The 21,281-nt window shown below is 47.1% G+C and overlaps 1 protein-coding gene across 4 annotated transcripts in view; it reads left to right on the top strand.

Moving 5' to 3' along the window:
• Positions 1–292: 292 nt before the first annotated feature.
• The window catches only part of usp7 (ubiquitin specific peptidase 7 (herpes virus-associated)), a 141,636-nt gene continuing 120,647 nt past the window's right edge, over positions 293–21,281 (top strand). For 2 of the 4 annotated variants that reach the window (XM_078240749.1, XM_078240747.1), the window contains exon 1: positions 293–359. The gene's annotated coding sequence lies outside the window, so the exon portion shown is untranslated. Of the gene's footprint in view, positions 360–17,235; positions 17,398–21,281 lie in introns of those variants that run through there. The other 2 variants (XM_078240748.1, XM_078240746.1) reach the window with 2 other exon arrangements.

The following is a 21,281-nucleotide window of genomic DNA, read 5'->3' as shown; positions in this document are numbered from 1 at the left end:
GTCCTCAGTGAATAGTAAAGCATTTCTTTCCAGGTTCTGGAGTCTGAGCAGCAGCTGTTTTCTGTTGCACGGTGACAGACTGCATATTTCCCCATTAGGCAGCTGAACAGCTGGGCCAGCAATTAAAGCTGGGACCATTTGCAAAGCTGGCATATGATGCGCAGCAGAAATAGTGGACACACGGGACCGGGCTGACTGGATTGGCACAGTTGACTCACACAGGATATGGTCATTACACTGCCATGCCAACGTACTCCCCACTGAATAACAAGATCTGTTTTCAAAGGCCTAGAGGCTGTCCAACAGATGCAGGTCACTGTAAGAGATCCTGGCTGCTGTGCGTGGGTTGAAGATACAAGGTAACGTACCTCAGAATGCATCTGTAGTGTATTGTGACAAAATGCTCACTGGACAGCAGCCCTGAAGTCTAATGTACATGAACCCCGTACCTTCCCTCACCCAGCATCAACACCAGGACAACTCTGGAGCCTCATAGCTCTGGAGGAGTCGGAGGAGGCGACAAAAAGTTACCTGATTGGCCCCTTCCCTGCCCCATGCATTGCATCCTCCATTTTGTTTGTGGGACATTGGTGTCGCCAGCAATTATTGCCCATCTCTAGTTGCCCTTGGAGGGCAAAGAACAAAGAAAATTACAGTACAGGAACAGGCCCTTCGGCCCTCCAAGCCTGCACCAACCATGCTGCAGTTGGGAGTCAACCACTTTGCTGTGGCTCTGGAGTCACATGTAGGCCAGACCAGGTAAGGATGGCAGATTTCCTTCCCTAAAGGACATTAGTGAACCAGATGGGTTTTTCCAACAATCGACAATGGTTTCATGTAGATTCTTAATTCCAGATATTCTTTATTGAATTCAAATTCCACCATCCGCCAGGGCGGGATTCTAACCTGGATCCCCAGCACATTACCTGAGTTTCTGAATTAATAAGCAAGCGATAATACCACTAGGCCATCGCTTCCCCCCCCAACTAGATGATCAACGGTTAGAGAGCAGTGCCCCCCAAGGTATGTCCCATGAAAGATGTGCGGGTTAGGTTGATTAGCCAGGTTAAAAATTGCCCCTTAGAGTCCTGGGATGTGTAGGTTAGAGAGATTAGCGGGTAAATATGTGGGGGTAGGGCCTGGGTGGGATTGTGGTCGGTGCAGACTCGATGGACCAAATGGCCTCCTTCTGCACTGTAGGGTTTCTATGATTTCTATGATTTCATGTAATTGATATGTAGCATCACCGCTCTTCCCAAATGATCACCTTGTCTGTACAATCCAACAATGACTGAGAGATAAGTCTATCTCCATGGTGCCGGTCACAGTGTTAGCGAGAGAAAGCTGGTCTGTCCTTGTGCTCTCTGTGCTTCCTCTGCCCCTGGCTGCAAAGATGCCATTTACTCCGTGGGACTCTGTTTCTCTCGAAATCCCTCACACGGGACTGGAGATGGTTCGCAACGCGCAGCTGTATATTCTCTGCCTGATGAACGATGCACTCAAAGAACATGGGAAATTCCGGCTGTTCCTGTATCAATTCCCAAGAGAAGGCAGGCCCAGCAAGAGTCCAAACCCTCACCCATGTGGGCAGACAAGTGTTGGGGTCTCACAGCTAGGCCAGACCCTTCTTCTTCCTTTCCTGACATGAGGACAGTGACTACATTTCCAAATTAGCACCATTGGCTGTCAAGCACTTTGGGGAATCCTAACGTCATGACAGGCACTATATAAATGTAAGACTTTCTTCCTTTCTCCTTGAACTACTGAGGACATAGAAACATAGAAATTAGAAGCAGGAAAAGGTCGTTAGGCCCTTCAAGCCTGCTCTGCCTTTCATTATGATCATGGCTGATCATCGAATTCAATATCCTGATCCCCCCCTTCCCCCCCATATCCCTTGATCCCTTTAGCCCCAGGAGCTATAGCTAATTTCTTCTTGAAATCACACAATGTTTTGGCCTCAGCTACATTCTGTGGTAGTGGATTCCACAAATTCACCACTCTCTGGGTGAAGAAATTTCTCCTCACCTCAGTCCTAAAAAGGTTTTCCCGTTATCCTCAAACTATGGCCTGTAGTTCTGGACTCTCCCACCATTCTGAACATTCTTCCTGAATCCACCCTGTCTAATCCTGTTAGAATTTTATAAGTTTCAACGAGATCCCCTCTCACTCTTCTAAATTCAAGTGAATGTAATCCTAACCGACTTAGTCTCTCCTCATGTGACAGACCTGCCATCCCAGGCATCAGCCTGGTAAACCTTTGTTGTACTCCCTCTATCCTTCCTCAGATAAGGACACCAAAACTGCACACAATACTCGAGGTTCTAAAATTCTAATCCTGCTAGAATTTCCAAACTCCAATGAATACAATCCTAACCGTTCCTCAAGCTCAGTCAACAGATTCTCCAGGGTACTGGTACGTCTATTGGTGCCAGATGCAGATGGAATTCTTGGTGCCAGACATCTTACCTCAGGCAGGTCCCTCTTGTCTGTCCTCTGAAGCGTAGATGACCATGTGTTAATACTCATAGGTCATCTATAATAGAGGAATTATACAGCAGCTTGCCTTTTACTTTCAGCAAGTTTATTCTGCATCAAAAACAACAGAGATACACACTCCGTATAAGACTCCCATTCCCATTCCCACCCTTCTCCAACTGTTCCAACTATGCCCATTTTGCAGGTTGAGCCAACAACTGTCATGAGAGGCAGAAGGCAGTGAGATTAACAATGTAATTGGTCTGCTATGCACATGCTGATACATTGACACATCATCTTTTTTTAAAGTTTATTTAAGTTTATTTATCAGTGTCACAAGTCGGCTTACATAAACACTGTAATGAAGTTACTGTGAAAATCCCCCAGTCGCCACACTCCAACGCCTGTTTGGGTACACTGAGGGAGAATTTAACATGGCCAATGCACCTAATCAACACGTCTTTCCGAATGTGGGAGGAAACCGGAGCATGCGGAGGAAACCCACACAGACACAGGGAGAACACGCAGACTCCACATAGACAGTGAGCCGAGCCAGGAATCGAACCTGGGTCCCATCTGGTCTGTTGGGTAGGGACCCTGTGGCTACATAGGCGACGGCAGACACAAAACTCAAGGTGATGAAATCCCAAGGTAACAGCTCATCCAAATCTCCGTCATGGACAAGTTGGGCCGAAGGGCCTGTTTCCATGCTGTAAACCTCTATGACTCCATGACTCTATCTGCAGTGTCCTGTCTTTTTTTCAGCAGAAGCTTCCAGAAGCAGATAGGTCTTAGCTGTCACCTTAGCAACACGGTGGCATAATGGTTATCACTGCTGCCTCACAGCGCCAGTGACCCGAGTTCGATTCCCGGCTTGGGTCACTGTATGTGCGGAGTTTGCACGTTTTCCCCGTGTCTGCGTGGGTTTCCTCCCACAGTCTGAAGACGTGCTGGTTAGGGTGCATTGGCCGTGCTAAATTCTCCCTCAGTGTTACCCGAACAGGCGCCGGAGTATGGCGACTAGGGGATTTTCACTGTGACTTCATTGCAGTGTTAATGTAAGCCTACTTGTGACACTAATAAAAAATAAACTTTAAATTTTACTTAACTCGCTGATGAAAGTGGCGAGGGAACAGGGAGTTTACACTTTTACACTTAGAATTCTTTTGAACATTTCTCCCCACAAATTAAGGTCCTACCATAATGGTTTGGGATTTTGTTATTTTATATTCCTTCACAGGATGTAAGTGCTGGTGGCAAGGCCAGCATTTGTTGCCTGTCCCTAATTGGCCTTGAACTGACTGTCTCGCTCAGACATTTCAGAGTCAACCACATTACTGTGGCTCTGGAGTCACATGTAGGCCAGACCAGGTAAGGACGGCAGATTTCCTTCCCTAAAGGACATCAGTGAACCAGATGGGCTTTTAGCAAAAGTCAATGTTTATTTCGCATGGTCGCCAATAGTGAGACTAGTTTTAAAGTTTAACTTTATTTATTAGTGTCACAAGTCGGCACTGCACTGCGCTGCAATGAAGTTACTGTGAAAATCTGGATACAAGCAAGTTACTGCGGATGCTGGAATCTGAAACCAAAAGAGAAAATGCTGGAAAATCTGAGCAGGTCTGGCAGCATCTGTAAGGAGAGAAAAGAGCTGACATTTCGAGTCCAGATGACCTTTCATCAAAGCCTTTTGACAAAGGGTCATCTGGACTCAAAACGTCAGCTCTTTACTCTCCTTACAGATGCTGCCAGACCTGCTGAGATTTTCCAGCATTTTCTCTTTTGGTTACTGTAAAATCCCCTAGTCGCCACACTCCAGCATCTGTTCGGGTACACTAAGGGAGAATTTAGCACGGCCAATGCACCTAACCAGCACGTCTTTCAGACTGTAGGAGGAATCCGGAGCACCCGGAGGAAACCCACGCAGACACGGGGAGAATGTGCGAACTTCACACAGACAGTGACCCAAGATTCCAGATTTATTAATTGTATTCAAATTCCACCAGCTGCCACGGTGGGGTTTGAACGGGTACTCCCCAGGCCAAATCGAAAGTAAGACTATTTCTTGCCATGGAGAAATTTGACATTCAACAAATATAAAATTATTTTCAAAGCCAGTGAGGCTGTTCAGCAGTAATGATGACCACTGGACTCCATTTAAAAACCCAGTTATTTTTCATTCTGCGACATGTAACTATTCAAGGGTTTTTGCACTGGGCATTGTAAGAGTGGAAAATCTCCATCAATTCTGTTTTCCAATTGCCTGCAATCTGGGGAGACCTCACCCTTTAAGAGAAGCATAGAGTCACTGACAGCAACTTTTGGGTTTTTGCATTGATGTGCATGAGAGCATGACAGAGGAAGCTTTCAGTTTGAGAGGTGTAACACCAGTGAGCACAAAAGGTTTGCAGACATTGCCACTGCGACATTTGATGTGATTTTGATTTGATTTAATTTATTATTGTCACATACATTAACATACAGTGAAAGGTATTGTTTCTTGCACGCGATACAGACAAAGCATACCATTCATAGAGACGGAAAGGAGAGAGTGCAGAATGTAGTGTCACAGTCATTGCTAGGGTGTAGAGAAAGATCAACTTAATGCGAGGTAGGTCCATTCAAACGTCTGACAGCAGCAGGGAAGAAGCTGTTCGTGAGTCGGTTGGTGTGTGACCTCAGACTTTTGTATCTTTTTCCCGACGGAAGAAGGGGGAAGAGAGAATGTCCAGGGTGAATGGAGTCCTTAATTATGCTGGCTGCTTTGCTGAGGCAGTGGGAAGTGTAGACAGAGTCAATGGATGGGAGGCGGGTTTGCGTGATGGATTGGGCTACATTCACGACCTTTTGTAGTTCCTTGCAGTTTTGGGCAGAGCAGGAGCCATACCAAGCTGTGATACAACCAGAAAGAATGCTTTCTATGGTGCATCTGTAAAAGTTGGTGAGAGTCATAGCTGACATGCCAAATTTCCTTAGTCTTCTGAGAAAGTAGAGGCTTTGGTGGGCTTTCTTAACTATAGTATCGGCATGGGGGGACCAGGACAGGTTGTTGGTGATATGGACACCTAAAAACTTGAAGCTCTCGACCCTTTCCACTTCGTCAGCGCAATGTATTTTCGCACTAGTCTGCTATACTATTAAATTGATTGAGTTGGTGTTGCCCGTATACCCTTGTCACTCGTGAAGGGATCAGGAATGAGAGGGCACAGAATGAAAGCAATTGGCAAAAGAAACAAAAGCAACCAAAGATGTGCGGGTTAGGTTGATTGGCCATGCTAAATTGACCCTAGTATCAAGGGGATTAGTCGGGTAAATATGTGGGGTTACGGGAATAGGGCCTGGGTGGGATTGTGGTCAGTGCAGGCTCGATGGGCAGAATGGCCTCCTTCTGCACTGCAGGGATTCTATGATTCCATGACCAGAGGAAAAGCTGAGAGAGTGTGGTGGAGGCAGGTTTAATCGAGGCATTTAAGAGGGAATTAAAGACTGGTATCTGAAAAGGAAGAATGTGCAGGGTTATGGGGAGAAGGCAGGGGGATGGCACTGGGGGAAAGTCAGTGCAGACATGATGGGCCAAAGGTGTAATGTGATTAGCTTGGGTCACTGGATTACTCATCCATTGACATTGGCACTGTGCCATCAACTGTCCCCCTCAAATTCAGTCAGTCATTCATAGCAGGATATATTTTCCACTTATTTGTTACTGGGCAGCACCGGGGTATATGAGTCTCCTCACAGCCTCCATCAATACTAATTAAGGAGACACCGCACTGCGATAATTTCCATTCATACATTTCACTGGCCTTTTTCTTTCTTTATTCTTTTGTGGGATGTTGGCCTTGCCAGCAAGGCCAGCATTTGTTGCTCATTCCTAATTGTCTTCAAACTGAATGGTAGTTGAGTATCAACCACATTGTTGTGGCTCTGGAGTCACATGTAGGCCAGACCAGGTAAGGAAGGCAGATTTCCTTTCCTTAGTGAACCAGATGGGTTTTTACGACAATTGACAATAGTTTCACGGTCACCATTAGACTTTTAATTCCAAATTTTTATGGAATTCAAATTTCACCATCTGTCGTGGTGGGATTTGAACCTGGATCCCCAGAGCAGGCGCAGTTCTCTGAGTCTTTAGACTACTGGTCCAATGACAATACCACAATGCCATGTACTACACCCCTCTTCCAGGGGTATAACCTCCACCCCAAAAGCTCCAAGGTAGAAATTGGTAAGTGCTGTATCCATTCTTCTGGTATAAACCTTGCCATAGAATCCCACAGTGCAGAAGGAGGCCATTCGGCCCATTGAGTCTGCACCAACAACAATTCCATCCTATCCCTGTGACCCTACGTATTTATCCTGCTAATCCGCTTGACACTCAGGAGCAATTTAGCACGGCCAATCCACCTTAACTGCACATCTTTGGAGTGTGGGAGGAAACAGGAGCACCCATAGTAAACCCACGCAGACACGGGGAGAGCGCGCAGATTCCGCACAGACAGTGATCCAAAGCCGGAGTTGAACCCGGGTCTCTGGCGCTGTGAGGCAGCAGTGCTAACCATTGTGTCACCATGCCGCCCCATTGAGCAATGTCAATCCAGTAGTTGGAGAGTTGGCGCCCAAGAGGCGTTTAACGCACTGCTAAATTCATTGGGTCTGTTTTTTGTAGAATTGTGAGTGGTTGCCTAAAGCAGACTTCTTGCACGTGTTAAATGGAGGATAATGTTTATCGAGGGACCTTGTGTCAGCTTATGGTGCCCTGAGGTGACAGGTTTTCCTCTCATCCACTGGCAAGGTGCTAACATCAAAAAAGGTCATTTTAAGCAATTCTGCGCCTCCCACCTCCACATTACCCATGCTGCCTCATCCCAGGTTTGTTGATGAGGCCCAAGAATCCATTTCTAACAACCCTCCAGCCCCTGACTTCAGGCACACACATTATTCCCAAAATAAAGAGTAAAAGGAATTTCTAGGCCTGCATTTCTCTGAATCCACCCTCTTTTCCATTCAGCCAGGGGACCTCACACTTTTAATTCCCAGTTCGATGTTTTTTTTCATAGACAAGTAAGTCAAATGTTAAGGTAGTGGTGGGGGAGGGGGGAAGTGGTGGGGGAGGGGTGGCTGGGGGCAGATAAGAAAGTGGATTGAGGCCACAGTCAGATCAGCCACAATCTTATCGAATGGTGGAACAGGCTAGAAGGGCCTTCCCCTGTTCCTAAGACTTATGTGCTGATGTAGAATCCACTTCGCTCTATACTTTCAAGGCCTTACTTAAAACCCACCCCTTTGGCCGAGCTTTTGGTTACCATTTGCGCTTAATTGGCCAAGGTTGCCTCTTGCCAGGTTGTTTTTTGTGCCATCAAAGCGCCATCTTGTGGCACCAGTGGAAGAGCAGCCATGAGTGGCTGGAAACTGAAGAAGGGTATGCACGTGGGCAGGGCCTGCGCAACCTGAAGAGATACCTGGTTGCATACGTGTAGCTTGAGGCCCAAATGATTCTGTGCCCACAACACTGACCCATCCAGACCTCACATGGATCAGTACACAGGCATTGATTTCATTAGAGCCAAAGGGAGCCAAGCCTGGACTGCCTGGATCCACTAAAGGTTGCCTATCGCCGCAACAGGATTTAAAAAAAATTTCTGGTCTTCGGATGAAGATTTGGGGACATGCGAGGGACATATATGAATGGTCAACATTTTGGGCCATTCACAAAATAGATGGTTCTATTCTGTATTATTTTCTTTGTTGGATTCCTTTTAATGGAGAATGGAGTCATTCTCTGCATCTGTTTCCAAATACCATAAGACCATAAGATATTGGAGCTGAATTAGGCCATTCAGCCCATCGAGTCTGCTCCGCCACCCGATCATGGCTGATAAGTTTCTCAGCCCCATTCTCCTGTCTTTTCCCCGTAACCTTTGATCCCCTTACCAATCATGAACCTATCTATCTCTGACAATGACCTGGCCTCCACAGCCTTCTGTGGCAATGGATTCCATTGGTTCACCAGCCTCTGGCTGAGGGAATTCCTCCTCATCTCGGTTCTAAAGGGTCGCCCCTTTGTTCTGAGGCAGTGCCCTCGGGTCCTAGTGCCTCCTATTAATGGAAAGCTGCTCCCCTGGGGCTTTTGGGTGAGAGTTAAGACATATGCAGCAGAACTTTGGATGGCCTCATGTTTATGGAGGATACAATGTGGGTAGCCAAACGGGCGAGTGAAGGGGTTCATTGGAATAGTCGATTCGCGAGGTAACAAGGAATGAGTGAGGGTCTCAGGAGCAGATGGGGTGAGACAGGGCTGATGTTGAGTGATGTGACAGAGATAGAAAGTAGGCAGTCTGAGTGATAGCACAGATTTGAGGTCAAAAGCTTATCATGGGGTCAACTATGAAGCCAAGGTTGCAAGCTGCCTGGTTGGCAGGGAGAAGGATGGAGTCGGTACCTCAGGAACGGAATTTGGAGTGGGCATCAAAGGCATTGGCTTCAGTCTTCCCAATGTTTAACTGGAGGAAATTTCTGCTTATCCAATTCTGGATGTCGGATAATCAGTTTGATCATTCAACCAAGCACCCGGAGGAAACCCACGCAGACACGGGGAGAACGTGCAAACTCGGGCATGCACACAACTCTCTCCTGGGGAGAGTTTAATTTATTTTAGTCTATTTATTTATTAGTCACAAGTAAGGCTTACATTAACACTGCAATGAAGTAACTGTGAAAATCCCCTAATCGCCACACTCCGGCACCTGTTGGGGTACACTGAGGGAGAATTTAGCACGGCCAATGCACCTAACCAGCATGTCTTTCGGACTGTGGGAGGAAACTGGAGCACCCGGAGGAAACTCACGCAGACACGGGGAGAACATGCAAACTCCGCACAGTGACCCAAGCCAAGAATCGAACCCGGGTCCCTGGCGCTGTGAGGCAACGGTGTTAACTATTGGCTGAGTTTGCACAATTTTGCATTGAAAATTTCCGTGCTCACTCTCCCTGGGCCACAGACAAACACCCCCAGGAGTTTAATGGGCCATGAATTGGTGGCAAGTGTGATCTCTGTTACCGCCAACCCCTACCGTCCACCCCTCCCCTGCCATCCCCAACCACCCCGCACCATCCCCCGATGCCCGCTCCCCCACCATCCCCTTCCACAACATTAAGGACTAATGGGAACCTGAGGAGCAACATTTTTACACAGTGGGTGGAACCTATGTGGAATGAGCTGCCGGAGGAAGTGGTTGAGGCAGGGACATTGACAACATTTAAAAGGCATTTGGACAGATACATGGGTAGGAAAGATTTAGAGGGAAATGGGCCAAATGCAGGCAAATGGGGTTAGATTAGATGGGCATTTTGGTCAGCAAGGACCCGTTTGGACCGAAGGGCCTGTCTCCGTGTCATAAATTCTATGATTCTATGATTTTGAAAATCACAGTGTTTCGTTTATTTATTAGTATCACAAGTAGGCTTACATTAACACTGCAATGAAGTTACTGTGAAAATCCCCCAGTCGCCACACTTCGGCGCCTGTTTGGGTACACTGAGGGAGAATTTAGCATGGCCAATGCACCTAACCAGCACATCTTTCAGACTGTGGGAGGAAACCGGAGCACCCGGAGGAAACCCACGCAAACGCAGGGAGAATGGGCAGACTCCGCACAGACAGTGACTCAAGGCCAGGAATTGAACGCACATCCCTGACGCTGTGAGGTAGCAGTGCTAACCACTGTGCCACCGTGCCGCCCATGAGGACGGAAGTGTTGGTTCCAGAGACACCTTCCGAGAACACAATTTTGCAGTTGTGCCCTCACTGGATCCCAACCCCATTGGCAACTGAAAATATGGCATGTTAACCCTGTGTGTGGAATTTTCCAGACCCGCCCGTGGTGGGACCTACCACGAGGAATGTAGCAGCTCGGCGGAATCGGACAATCCTGGTGGCGGGCGGAGCCGGAAAATCCCACCCTGTTTCTCTCCCCCACAGGTGCTGCCGGAGATTTTCCGGAAATGCCCATTTTCATGGCAATTGCTGCCGCTTTATTGGGAGGGGAAGATCACTTGTCACCCTTTGGGTGTTCCCATGGTAATAATGGAGAACCAGAGTCATGGTCACAGAGTCATAGAGTCATAGAGGTTTACAGCATGGAAACAGGCCCTTCGGTCCAACTTGTCCAAAGATGTGCGGGCTAGGTTGATTGGCCATTCTAAATTGCCTCTTAGTGAGCCAGGATGCATAGGTTAGAGGGATTAGTGGGTAAAATATGTAGGGATATGTGGATAGGGCCTGGGTGGGATTGTGGTTGGTGCAGACTCGATGGGCTGAATGGCCTCTTTCTGCACTGTAGGATTCTATGACTCTATGATTGTCCATGCCGCCCTTTTTTTTTAAAAACCCCTAAGCTAATCTCAATTGCCGCATTTGGCCCATATCCCTCTATACCCATCGTACCCATGTAACTGTCTAAATGCTTTTTAAAAGTTAAAATTGTACCCGCCTCTACTACTACCTCTGGCAGCTTGTCCCAGACACTCACCACCCTCTGTGTGAAAAAATTGCCCCTCTGGACACTTTTGTACCTCTCCCTTCTCACCTTAAACCTATGCCCTCTAGTTTTAGACTCCCCTACCTTTGGGAAAAGGTATTGACTATCTAGCTGATCTATGCCCCTCATTATTTTATAGAGCTCTATAAGGTCACCCCTCAGCCTCCTACGCACCAGAGAAAAAAGTCCCAGTCTATCCAGCCTCTCCTTATAACTCAATCCATCAAGTCCCGGTAGCATCCTAGTAAATCTTTTCTGCACTCTTTCTAGTTTAATAATATCAATTGGCTATCAATAAGGTCAATTGACTAGCGTTGGTTTTTACCCATATGTGAGTCTGTGGAGAATGCCAGTGTTTGCTGTCTCTGGACTGAGCTTCAGTAAGGAGTGCGTGATGCTAAGAATATCCCAGATGACTATGTCAACCGCTCTACAAGACCCGGTGACTCTCGTGCTTACCAATTCCAGATTTGGGAGGAGGTTCGGGAAGCATGTGGTTGTGAATAGATCAGCCTGTAACCTCCGAGTCTGGATTCTATGTGTGTGTTCCCTCTAATTTGAGCCATTTGCGAGCGGCAGAGGCTGTTGTCTGAAACGGCAATCCTCCCAAGGGGGTGAGTGCTGTTCAGAAGAGGTTTGAATAGCTGCGTTACAGCATGCTGTCAGCTAGCTGTTATTTTAATCTGGAACTGAGCGAGCAGCTATGTTGTTGTGAATAAGTCATGGTGACCATTCGCGTTACTGGAAATAAATAACTGGCATTTCATCAGTCCCCACCCAATCCCTTCCCCCCTCCCCACCAACCTCCGCCAAGCATTTCAGCCCACATATAAAATTCCATTCAGTGACATTATACCTCCCCTTTCGACATGTGGAAAACTATTAAATTGCCCCATAGCAAGGTTTTATTACTCCAGACCAGGAGTTAAAACCAATGATATAGTCAGTACTTTTTGATCTGATTTGATTTGATTTATTATTGTCACATAAGACCATAAGACCTAGGAGCAGAATTAGGCCACTCGGCCCATCGAGTCTGCTCCACCATTCAATCATGGCTGATATTTTTCTCATTCCCATTCTCCTGCCTTTTCCCCATAACCCCTGATCCCCTTATTAATCAAGAACCTATCTATCTCTGTCTTAAAGACACTCAATGACCTGGCCTCCATGGCCTTCTGCGGCAAAGGGTTCCACAGATTCACCACTCTCTGGCTGAAGAAATTCCATTTCACATGTATTAGTATACACTGAAAAGTATTGTTTCTTGTGTGCTATACAGACAAAGCACACCGTTCGAGGGATCCTTTGGTTTGCGTCAGTTAAAAGACTGCATTTTAAGATATTTCTGCCTATGTAACTACTTATGCTAAGCTTTAAAGCTAACGTGGCCACATTTTAAACTCAGCCAGGAATTCTGGGGTTAGTTTGGAAAGTTGACTGCATTTTTTGACAGTAATCTTGCAAGCAAGGCGTTCTCATAAGCCCAAACAGAAGTCTTTCATGGCCACAGCTGCCAATTGTTTGTGAAAGTTAAGGACACAGTTTGTACCAGCAATTTCAATAACACAGATAAGAATTCATATATTGCAGTAATAGTTATCTGCATAGTCAGTTCAGCCCTGTGCAAACTTTGGATCGAGCCTGCATCAAGACTAGCTTCTGCTGGGTCCCACTATCTCTCTCTCTTTCTCTCTCTTTGACGTAATCCTTTTCGGCTTTCTGGTATGTTAATTTTAACTATTGCTCAATAAAAAAAAGTTCAATTTCAGATCAGTGCTGCCTACGCCTATTCTAAGAAATAAACAGACCCCACATCGTTCACAGAGAAGGAAAGGAGAGGGTGCAGAATATAATGTTACAGTCATTGCTAGGGTTTAGAGAAAGATCAGCTTAATATATAGTAAGTCCATTCAATTCTGATGGCAGCAGGGAAGAAGCTGCTCTTGAGTCGGTTGGTACGTGACCTCAGAATTTTGTATCTTTTTCCCGATGGAAGAAGGTGGAAGAGAGAATGTCCGGGGTGCGTGGGATCCTTAATTATGATGGCTGATTTGCCGAGGCAGCGGTAGACAGTGTCAATGGATGGGAGGTTGGTTTGCGTGATGGACTGGGCTACATTCACGACCCTTTGTAGTTTATTGCAGCCTTGGTCAGAGCAGCACTGCAACACTGTTCACACAAATTCACTGCCTCTTCAAAGTTTATTGTAAAAATGGAAAGAAAGCAGTCGTTTCCCATTTGCACCTTGCAAAAATGTTTTGAATAACCATATCCTTCACCAACAGGCACGCTACTACTCCTCTTTCCGACTGGCCTTCACTGAGGCAGCACAGTGACACAGTGATTAGCACTGCTGCCTCAGAGTGCCAGGGACCCGGATCCAAATCCCAGTTTGGGTCACTGTCTGTGCAGAGTTTGCACGTTCTCCTGGTGTCTGCGTGGGTTTCCTCCGGGTGCTCTGGTTTCCTCCCACACTCCAAAGATGTGCAGGTTCGGTGGATTGGCCGTGCTAAATTGCCCCTTGGTGTCCAAAGATGTGTAGGTTAGGTAGATTAGCCATGGCAAATGTGCGAGATAAGGCGGGGGAGAGGGTCTGGGTCAGAGTCAGTGTAGACTCGATGGGCTGAATGGCCTCCTTCAGCACTGTATGGATTCTATGATGCAACTGCAATATATAATCAATCACGAATAAATCAAACAGGGAATTCAAGATGCAGCATGGCCTCCAGCAGCAGATGGGAGGAGAGCACCGAGCAGGGGAGCTGGTCGGCCCCAGATGGCCCCTGCCTGCAGGGATCAGAGTCATTGGCAAACTGGGAGGGTGGAACCAGGTTCCATGAGGTGAGGGGGAAAGGAGCAGAAGTCCAGGACAGGTGAGTCGCAGCGTTCCGGAGCCAAGGCCAAGAGCAGCTCAAAAACTCTGATCATAGAATCAATGGCCTTGTTCTGCAGTGCAGAAGGAGGCCATTCAGCCCATCAGGCCTGCACCGACAACAATCCCCCCCAGATGGTGGCCAGAAACCGGGAAATGGAAATGGAGCAGGGAACACAGCTGTCAGAGACCTAGCCAGACTATCTGGGCAGCACCCCTGAGTCCAAAAAGCCCCAGAGAAAGGAATTCTTCTCGTGTCTGAGACACAAGGTAATCTGGTTCCCATGTTCGTGGGAAATTCGCAACAGGGACTCCACCAGATAAACTCTGATACCCGACTGATTAGGAAACAGGAGTTAAGCTCCTGATGGCCTCCGGGTAGTTCTGGAGTGTTGGTTCCAAACATTCATTGTAAATGTCTGTCCCTCTATGTTAAGCATTTTCATCAATGTTTGTAAAAAACTTGCTGCCAGTGGAATAAAGGATCCTGTTTTCTAACCTTTGTTTGGTCCTCGTGCTTAAATTCCCCCATTACCTCTTGGTGTCAGTTTGATTTGATTTGATTTATTATTGTCACATGTATTGGTATACAATGAAAAGTATTGTTTCTTGCGCACTATACAGAAAAAGCATACCACACATAGAGAAGGAAAGGAGAGAGTGCAGAATGTAGTGTTACAGTCATAGCTAGGGTGTAGAGAAAGATCAACTTAATAAATGGTAGGTCCATTCAAAAGTCTGACGGCAGCAGGGAAGAAGCTATTCTTGAGTCGGTTGGTACGTGACCTCAGACTTTTGCATCTTTTTCCTGATGGAAGAAGGTGGAAGAGAGAATGTCCGGGGTCCATGGGGTCCTTAATTGTGCTGGCTGCTTTTCCAAGGCAGCGGGAAGTGTAGACAGAGTCAATGGGTGGGAGGCTGGTTTGAGTGATGGACTGGGCTTCGTTCACAACCCTTTGTAGTTTTTTGCAATTTTGGGCAGAGAAGCTTGAATCTGCTTCCACCACCATAATATGTGAAATCATAGAATGGCTACAGCACAGTAGGAGGCCAGTCAGCCCATCAGATCTGTGCTAGCTCACTGCAAAAGCAATTCGCCTTAGGCATAAGACAATAGGACCATAAGACATAGGAGCAGAATTAGGCCACTCGGCCCATCGAGTCAGCTCTGCCATTCAATCATGGCTGATATTTTTCTCATCCCCATTCTCCTGCCTTTTCCCTATAATCCGTGATCCCCTTATTAATCAAGAACCTATCTATCTCTGTCTTAAAGACACTCAGTGACCTGGCCTCCACAGCCTTCTGCGGCAAAGAGTTCCACAGATTCACCATTCTCTGGCTGAAGAAATTCCTCCTCATCTCTGTTTTAAAGGATCATCCCTTCAGCCTGAGGTTGTGCCCTCTGGTTCTAGTTTTTCCTACTAGTAGAAACATCCTCTCCACGTCCACTCTATCCAGGCCTCACAGTATCCTGAAAGTTTCAATAAGATCCAACCCCCATCCTTCTAAACTCCAACGAGTACAGACCCAGAGTTCCTCAACCGTTCCTCATACGACAAGCTCTTCATTCCAGGGATCATTCTTGTGAACCTCCTCTACACCCTTTCCAAGGCCAGCACATCCTTCTTTAGATATGGGGCCCAAAACCACTCACAACACTCCTAATGGGGTCTGACCAGAGCCTTATACAGCCTCAGAAGTACATCCCTGCTCTTGTATTCTGGCCCTCTTGACATAAATGCTCATGTTGCATTTGCCTTCCTAACTGCCGACTGAACCTGCACGTTAACCTTAAGAGAATCTTGAACAATGACTCCCAAGTCCCTTTGTGTTTCTGATGTCCTAACCATTTTCCCATTTAGAAAATGTCTGTGCCTCCATTCCTCCTTCCAAAGTGCATAACCTCACACTTTTCCACATTGTATTCCATCTGCCACTTCTTTGCCCATTCTCCTACCCTGTCCAAGTCCTTCTGCTGCTCCACTGCTTCCTCAATACTACCTGTCCCTCTACATATCTTTTTATCATCGGCCATTACCACCCTCCCGCCCAGTCCTGCAAATTTTAAACATTAAGTAGTTTTAAAGGTTAGCTGTCTGCTCCTTTTCCGTCTACAACATCTTGGTCCCTGTTTTTACTTTACCACATTATAAATTTATACGGCGACATTAGTTTTGGGAACTGCCCCAGGAAAATTGTCGCTCTGTAAATCTGCTGGCTTCTGCCATTGGTAGCACTGACACACATAGCAGGGAATTTTGAGATGTGCATTTTGCCTACAGTTGGGGAGTGAAATCTGGGAAAAACGTAGGCCGACTCCAACCCACCTCACAGCAGCACCCCAAACCGTAGGCAAGCAACCACTTCAGGAGAGGCAGGTAGTCACTTTGAATGTGTTAATGGTTAATAACTGCAATATTATCATGGGGTTTCCCAGGCCTGAAACTCTTCATTACCAACTTGACAGGGCAAGTCATTCAACTTAACCTGGCATTCATAGTAAAGTTTATTTATTGGTGTCACAAGTAGGCTTGCTTTAACACTGCAATGAAGTTACTGTGAAAATCCCCCAGTTGCCACACTCCGGCGCCTGTTCGGGTATACTGAGGGAGAATTTAGCACGGCCAATGCACCCTAACCAGCGCGTCTTTTGGAGTGTGGGAGGAAACTGGAGAACCCGGAGGAAACCCACGCAGACAAGGGGAGAATGTGCAGACTCCACACAGACAGTGACCTAAGCTGGGAAATGAACCGGGGTACCTGGCGCTGTGAGGCAGCAGTGCTAACCACTGTGCCACCGTGCCGCCCCAAGTGTGCAAGGCATTGGTGAACCCCTGTGTGTACCCATTCGATTGTATGTTTGATATTCAAGATTGTTCGCCATTCTTTCCTTGGATGAAGTCATCAAGGTCTGTGACAATGTGCCATTCATGCATTTGTTTTTATTCATTCGTGGCGTCCCGGTAGGCCAGCATTTATTGCCCATCTCTAATTGCCCTTGGAGGGCAGCTGAGAGTCAACCACATTGCTGTGGCTCTGGAGTCACATGCAGACAGACCAGGTCAGGACCAGGTAATGTCCTTCCCTAAAGGACATTAGTGAACTTGTAACAGGCTCCTCCCAATATCTCTTCAAGTGTGCACTGCGTGGCTGAAATGTTTGCCAGCACATCGCACATACTCTGCTGCTGTTCCAGAAATAACTCACGGCCCCTATGCTCCCTTCAACGCTGACTCTCCACTGCTGTTGCTGTCTCCACCATCTGCTCGTGCTGCCTTGTGATGTGTGAGTCACTGGGTGAAAACCTAAGCTCTGTCTCACTGGTCCTCCTGAAATGTGAGTGTCTGAGCCAGCGTGTGGTCTAAATGAGGTCAATGACAGTGCTCTCTCAGAGGGAAAGCCCTCCTCTCAAGAGCTAACAACAGCAGTGGTCTGGATTGTGCTGTGCAAAGCACATGACAGCCTTGCATGAGATAGAAGAAGTGAATAAGCGTTGTCAAGAAGGTAAGAAAGTTTGACATTATACACATATCAACAGGAGCGGGCATTGTATATCGTGTGGTTATTTGATATTTCATTATTCCTGGGGAGTCCGGCGTCTCTTGAGATCCAAGAGTGGAATAATTCCCAGAGTCTCCTCGTAACTGGTAGCCGTGAGGTCTCTGGTTAGCAATGCTGCCTCACAGCACCCGGGAACCAGGTTCGATTCCCGGCTTGGGTCACTGTCTGTGTGGAGTCTGCACGTTCTCCCTGTGTCTGCGTGGGTTTCCTCCGGATGCTCCGGTTTACATATGATCTGGGAGCAGGAGAAGGTCATTTAGCCCCTCGAGTCTGCACTGCTGTGGGTTTCCTCCCACAGTCCGAAAGATGTGCTGGTTAGGTGCATTGGCCGTGCTAAATTCTCCCTCAGTGTACCCGAACAGGCGCCAGAATGTGGTGACTAGGGGATTTTCACAGTAACTTCATTGCAGTGTTAATGTAAGCCTGCTTGTGCCAATAATAAATAAACTTTAAAACTCTCAAGGGTCACCTCTCCCTTGTGTTCTGTGCTGCCTCCCCGAGCAAAGAGGGAAAGGAGAGGCCTGGGAGTGAGTCATGGCATGTACTCAACGGATGAAGAACATTTGTTGAGTGTGACTCCGGCAGAGAAGGGTAACATGCACCAGGAAATAGGTGATTACCACAGGCGACGGGGCAGACAAGGATGTGAGGAAGAGCAAAGAGAAGAATGAGTGAGTTCCATTTGTTGAAGGAGAGATGTGCCGGAATAAGCTTGAAAGTACAAAGTGAGGGAGGTTGGAGTGACGTGCACATCAGAATGGAGGGGAATTTACTATTTTGTAAAATTCATTCCTGGGATGTGGGCGTCGCTGGCTGGGCCAAGCATTTATTGCCCATCCGTGAGGGCATTTAAGAGTCAACCGCATTGCTGTGGCTCTGGAGTCACATGTAGGCCAGACCAGGCAAGGATGGCAGATTTCCTTCCCTAAGGGACATTAGTGAACCAGGTGGGTTTTTAACGACAATGGTTTCATGGTCGTCTTATCCCCCCTGCTTTGGGCACTGAACTGCTTCCCACAGTGTATCCAGGAGAAAGCCACCATACTCCTGCTACTGACCCCCTCCACGACCTGATGTTCTGAGCCGTCCTCATCCTCCAGTCACTAAGGAACAGCGGCACGTTTCCCCCAGACCCTCACAGCGTCCAGCAGCGTCTGCTAGCAATGGATACGGTAATGCACTGGCTGGGTTAAATAACGGTAAGAAGTCTCACAACACCAGGTTAACGTCCAACAGGTTTATTTGGTAGCAAATGTATGTCTTATCTGGATAGACACATGAACAGGCGGGGAATAGAGGGATACAGGCGGTTGGTCTAGATAGGACAATGTAATGGTATTTGCTACCAAATAAACCTGTTGGACGTTAACCTGGTGTTGTGAGACTTCTTACTGTGCTTACCCCAGTCCAACGCCGGCATCTCCACATCATGGGTTAAATAAGCCATTGACACATACATCACATTGACCTATGAGTATGCCGCCCACTGCTGGGCCTCGACCACCACACACCCCAACACTGCTCCTGGCAGTCTTAAAATCCAACTCATTCATTTTGTGTCTTCCAATTCCAGAGAAACTCAAAAACCCAAAGTTCTATTTCTTCAAATTCAATGGTTAAACTCTTGCTTTCAAGTGCCAATATGTATGCTCACACATCACAGTAGCTGATATCCCTTGTATCAACTTTCATCTTAAGAGGCTTCCCATTTACCCAGAGCATTACAATAATCGGGGCCATCTTGCCCACTTTAATATTAAACAGTGAGTGAAGGATGCGGTGGCTTTGGAGGGAGTGCAGAAAAGGTATGGAGGGTATTGGCAATGAGGAGAGATTGAATAAACTGGGATTGTTCTCCCTGGAAAGACGGAGGCTGAGGGGCGACCTGATAGAAGTTTATACAATTATGAGGGGCATAGATAGGGTGAACAGTTGGAAGCTTTTTCCCAGGGCAGAAATGATAATTACAAGGGGGCACAAGTTCAAGGTAAGGGGGGAAAGGTTTAGTGGAGATGTGCGGGGGAAGTTTTTTACACAGAGGGTGGTGGGGGCCTGGAATGCACTGCCAAGTGAGGTGGTTGAGGCAGACACGTTCGTAACATTTAAGACTTATCTGGATAGACACATGAACAGGCGGGGAATAGAGGGATACAGGCGGTTGGTCTAGATAGGACAATGTAATTGGCGGAGGCTTGGTGGGCCAAGAAACCTGTTCCTGTGCTGTACTGTTCTTTGTTCTTTGAATGTTTAAATCATTGGTGCTAGCTTCTTCTGCATTGTGTATTGGTGACGTATTATTTAATTGGCTACTCAGTAGACTTGACTTGGCTCTGCACCTATGCCTTAAGTGGCCTCGCCTATTCCAAAAACAACCACTCAGCCTCCTGATACCTGTCGGCTTCAGGAGAGTGGATACCTCCACATTGGTAACATTCCCTTCAAACTTTGTTGATTGGCTTCCTCTTCTAAATCTTCTTGTCTTATTTGTGTCTGAACTCATTTCCTGCCTCATGGCTACTTCTTCAGTTTTGATGCTGCTGCTGACTGCAGATTCCCGCCCTAACTGATGAATGGTGCCATTTTGTGTGCTCTGTAACTTTTGTGCACCTTTTCCAGCACTTTCCATGGCCTGCGCTCCCTCGATTGCTCGTTTAAAATTTAAATCAACTTCTGCAAGTAATTTCTGTTGAATCGCCTCGTTGTTCACCCCGCAGACTAATCTGTCCCATAACGTATCATTTAATGTGGCTCCACGTTGCAATATTCCGATATCAGTTTCAATTTAGTGATATGAATCACAATTGCCTGGGGCTCTCCCCCTTAAATCAAGCTTGAAACTCTAGAGTATGACTGATGGTTTAGGCTGGAAACGTGTCTTTACCAATTCCATGAGCTCACTGAAGGATTTGGAATCAGGTGCGCTTGGGACGACGAATCAGATTGTAAGTTTGGGTTCCACATGCACTCAGGAAAATTGCCTTGCACTTCACTCTCTCCTCTATTTCATTCACTTCAAAGTAATACCCAAGGCGTTCTACATATTGGCCGGAATTCTCCCATCCTGCCCACCACTGGAATTCTAGTGGGCGAGGGGTGGGGGGGGGGGGGGGGGGGGGGGGGGCGGGTGGGCGGACCACGTAAAGGTCCCTTGAAGTCGGGCAGGAATCTCTGGTTTACAATCGAGCGTGGCCGGAGAATCGTGCCTATTGTGTCCAGTCCGCCGCGGGGGCGTCAAATGGATCCATCCGTCCAAAGAGGGGAATCTTGGTAAGCAGTTTTTTCTCAACTTTACTCAACTTCAATATCAACTGGAGACTCACAGTCCAGGGATTGCTTTTATTTTTCCTTGTCACCAAATGAAAAGATGCTCATTCACTAGTTTAGGGAAAACACACCTCATTTATTTACAGGTTAAAACTATACAGAGGCTCTGGCTGCAATCAGCTTCCAAGATGGCTCTGAATACAGAACCCCATACTTACCCGGGTGGTTTCAAGTGACCCTTACTCTGCAGATTGATCCTTAAAGGGACCACCACCACATGAGGCCGAAAGGTAATCGGCCTGAACTGAACTGATTGACTTTCATTGTGTCCGGAAATAACTACATAAGGTTTCTTCAGCCCAGTGAAGTGGAATTGGGACAAAGTGCTGGTGCATTGCCCTCGCAAGCACTGGCAACACATCCTATTATTGGAAATGATCCAGTTCCCGCAAGTATGGGACGTCATGCATTACATGCCATTGTCCTTGTGTGCCCAGTGCTCTTGGAGCAACCTGACTTTTCTGTTGTGCAGCCTTGGAAGGCAAAAAGATTCCAAGCATTTT

This window comes from Mustelus asterias, chromosome 23 (genome assembly GCF_964213995.1).
Source record: "Mustelus asterias chromosome 23, sMusAst1.hap1.1, whole genome shotgun sequence".
Taxonomy (NCBI): domain Eukaryota; kingdom Metazoa; phylum Chordata; class Chondrichthyes; order Carcharhiniformes; family Triakidae; genus Mustelus; species Mustelus asterias.
This window is presented reverse-complemented; position numbering and strand designations above follow the sequence as displayed.